The sequence below is a fragment of the Triticum urartu genome, chromosome 3A, assembly GCF_056163025.1.
Source record: "Triticum urartu cultivar PI428250 chromosome 3A, HENAU_Tu73, whole genome shotgun sequence".
Classification (NCBI taxonomy): Eukaryota; Viridiplantae; Streptophyta; class Magnoliopsida; order Poales; family Poaceae; genus Triticum; species Triticum urartu.
Window position 1 is genome coordinate 635,279,780 of NC_141875.1, and position 3,405 is coordinate 635,283,184.

The 3,405-nt window shown below is 42.6% G+C and overlaps 1 pseudogene; it reads left to right on the forward strand.

Moving 5' to 3' along the window:
- The first annotated feature begins 1,555 nt into the window (after positions 1 to 1,555).
- Positions 1,556 to 3,045, forward strand: LOC147980962 (uncharacterized; annotated as a pseudogene).
- Positions 3,046 to 3,405: the final 360 nt, after the last annotated feature.

Consider the following 3,405-nt stretch of genomic DNA (forward strand, 5'->3'; position numbering starts at 1 on the left):
CGACGGCGTGTGGAGGAGGCCTAGATTAACGGCGGTGTGAGTTGAGTGAACCATACGGGCGGCGCACGCCTCCCTGGTCCATCCCTGGTCATGGGATAGGGTGAGGGAACACCTGCTGGCCGGATCTTGTGCGGGATGCCTCCTCCTCACAGGAGCGGCTGTGGGAGGCGGCTCTAGGCGCGGCGGGGTGACTCCCGCGGCTAACGACGACGCGAGGCTGCGGGAGGAACGGCGGGGCAGCGAACGACACGGGAGGTGGAGGAGGGATCGAGAGAGGTCGTGCGGAGAGCAGGTGAGAGGTCGTACAGTCATGTGCCGGCAACGGGTTTATTTTTCTAAACGGCGGGGAAGATTAGCGATGGGTGGATTTGGCTTAATGCGTGATTTGTTGCGCTAAACATCGGAGGATTAAGAGCCATTAGATCTTGTTGATGGAGGGGTCTGATTGTTTGGTTCTCCGCCCTCTTTTTTTTATAGAAGTAGTAGATACACACACAGTTGAATCAAATCGGTGCAAATTAAGAGGACTGTGTGAAACAAGGCTATGTTCACATTATATTGGTTTAAAGACAGATGGCATGCCACAAGCACCCGCGAAGAAAAAAAAGATGACATGCCACAACAGCTTGGAGTTACGATTCCATTACGCTGCTCAATCCGGCACGCTCCTTGCTTTGGCCTTATACATCCAAGGCTCTACCAAAATCGTACTGAATATTTACTACGCTTATTTGTTTGTTATTGCTATCAATGAATTATCTGTTGCTCTTAATGAAGCTCTAGCTGCTCATCATCTCCAGGGTATTTCACTTGGTCCAGATTGCCCTTCTATTCATTCTCTGTTGTTTGCAGATAATCTGTTGGTTTGTGGTCAAGCCACTATGCAGGAAGCAAATTCTATGGCTCAACTCATCCATCACCTTTATTATATTTCAGGCCAAACACCAAATTGGGCAAATCTGCTATTCTTTTTAGTACTCATGTTAGTCAAACCACTATTCAAGAGATTAAGCAAGTTTTTCCTGTTTCTATCATGGATAACAATTTCACCCATCTTGGTCATCCGCTTATTCTTCCTGCTAAAAATAGAACAGCTGCTTACAACTTTGTTATTGATAAATTTCTGAATAAATTGCCTGCTTACAAAGCTAATATGCTCTCTCATGCTGCTAGGCTTGAGCTCATTAGATCTGTGTTCTCTGCTATTCCTGTGTACTACATGTCTAATATTTTGTTTACCAAAAAGTTTATAGCCAAGCTCACTGCTATTATAAGGAACTTTTGGTGGACAGGAATCAGAGAGAATAATTCTAACAAGAGCCTTTGTCTTAGGGCTTGGAAGGACATTTGCAATTCCAAACAGGAAGGTGGTCTTGGCATTAGGAACTTGCAAGCAATTAATGAGGGCTTACTTCTTGCAGCTGCTTGGAGGCTTGCTAAAGACCCTTCCTCCCACCTTCATCTTGTGCTCAAATCTAAATACTTCCATGATGCCTCTATTTGGACTGCTATTTCTACTACTCCAAAATCTACTTTCTGGTCATCCATTTTAAAAATGTTGCCTAAACTGAAAGATCACTCTTTTTACCAACTCACGCAAGGGAATATCTCTCTTTGGAGTACCCCTTGGTGTTCCCTTTGGGCTTCTGATCATGACAATCTTATTATTCAGCCTTCAGGATACATATATCCTTCTCTTGTTAAGGACCTTTGGATACCGGGTCAGAAAGTCTGAACAATGACCTCATTAACTCTCTCTTTCAACAGCCTCTAGCCTCTGTTATCAATCAAACTGACATTATTCACCAAGATTGCCCGGATATATTATGTTGGGATCTAACTCCTAATGGTACTTGTTCTTCCAAGTCCACTTATAAATTGTGTTTGCAGGATATTCATGCCAATCCAAGAAATACTCCTTCCCAAGTTTCTTTGCAGATGAAAAATCTTCTCAAGTTGATTTGGAAGCAAAAGTTGATGATCCCCAGAGTTCAAACTTTCGCTTGGAGACTCCTTAGGAAAGCGCTTCCCACAGGTTTGAGGGTTGGGCGCTTTTCCGCACATATTTCTCAATATTGTTGCAGATGTGGTCAGCAAGAGGATGAGGTTCACATGTTTTTTCTTTGTGACTTCGCTAGAGCTGCTTGGTTTTCTCATCCTTGGTTCATCAGAACAGATGCTTTAGTTCAGACATATACCAATATCCATAGTATTATTCTTGCTTTACTTAATATGAACCATCCGCATGCTTCTGTTGTCAACATTCTAAATTTTATGTGGTGTCTTTGGAAAGCGAGGAATGATTATCTTTTTGATAGAAAGAAAGCTACCCCTCACCAAGTTAATATTGCTGCTACTTCTCTATCTAATGATTTCTGTGATCTGCTTAACAGTTCTTCACACCATCAGCCTCAAAACTCCAGTTGTATCTTAACCCATACTAATCAACTTCCCTTGCAGGGACAAACGCTTAAATCAGATCTTCTTATCACGGGACCGAAAGTATATACTGATGCATCTTTTAAGTGCAAAAAAATTCCAGGTTTATTGCAGGGAACAGCAGCCACTGGAGTTGGTATCTACATATCTTTGCCGCACGATCAGAAGGAAGTCAGCGTGCAGATTCAAGCTTCCACATCCATTACAAGTACTCCTCTGCACGCTGAAGCGTTAGCTCTTCTCTTGGCTGCAAAAGTAGCTAAATGTCTCAACATCAGCCAGCTGACCTTCCTCACAGACTGTCTCTCTTTGGCTTCATTTGCGGCTAGTAGAAAGATTACTGAAACTGCTACCCCTTGGACTATCAGGAAAGTTTTAGTTGATTTCTTCTGCTACTCTTCAGACCTTCAACTTAGAGTGTTCCATATTTCCAGGGAAATTAATGGAATTGCTCACAACGTCGCTCATCAGGTTCTTACATCAAATGTAGAACCTGACATATGTTGTTTTGCTTCGGCTCACAGGAACATGGCTTGCCCTGTAGTTTCTCTCCTCTCTAATTTCGAGTTTGAGGGCTTTGTAATTCATGCTGTATGTTGCTATTGAGCTGAGCTGAATGGAAAGTTTGGCGCTTCGTGCGCCTTTTGTTGTTCAAAAAAAAAATATTTACTACGCATAGCTGCATTTCTTTTTCTACAGGATCACATCAAAGGAAATAAAAATCACGAGAGCAGAGCTCCTGTGCGTGTAACAACAGGAATCAGTCAACAGCTCCATTCCTAATTTCAAATATGTTTGGGTTGTTAAAGTTCCTTTGAAAATTAAAGTGTTTATGTGGTTTGTACATAAACAAGTAATCTTGACCAAGGATAATTTGATAAAGCATAACTGGACAGGACCTACTAGGTGTAGCTTCTACCATCGGGATGAAACCATCAAACACCTTTTTCTTGAGTGCCAGTTGGC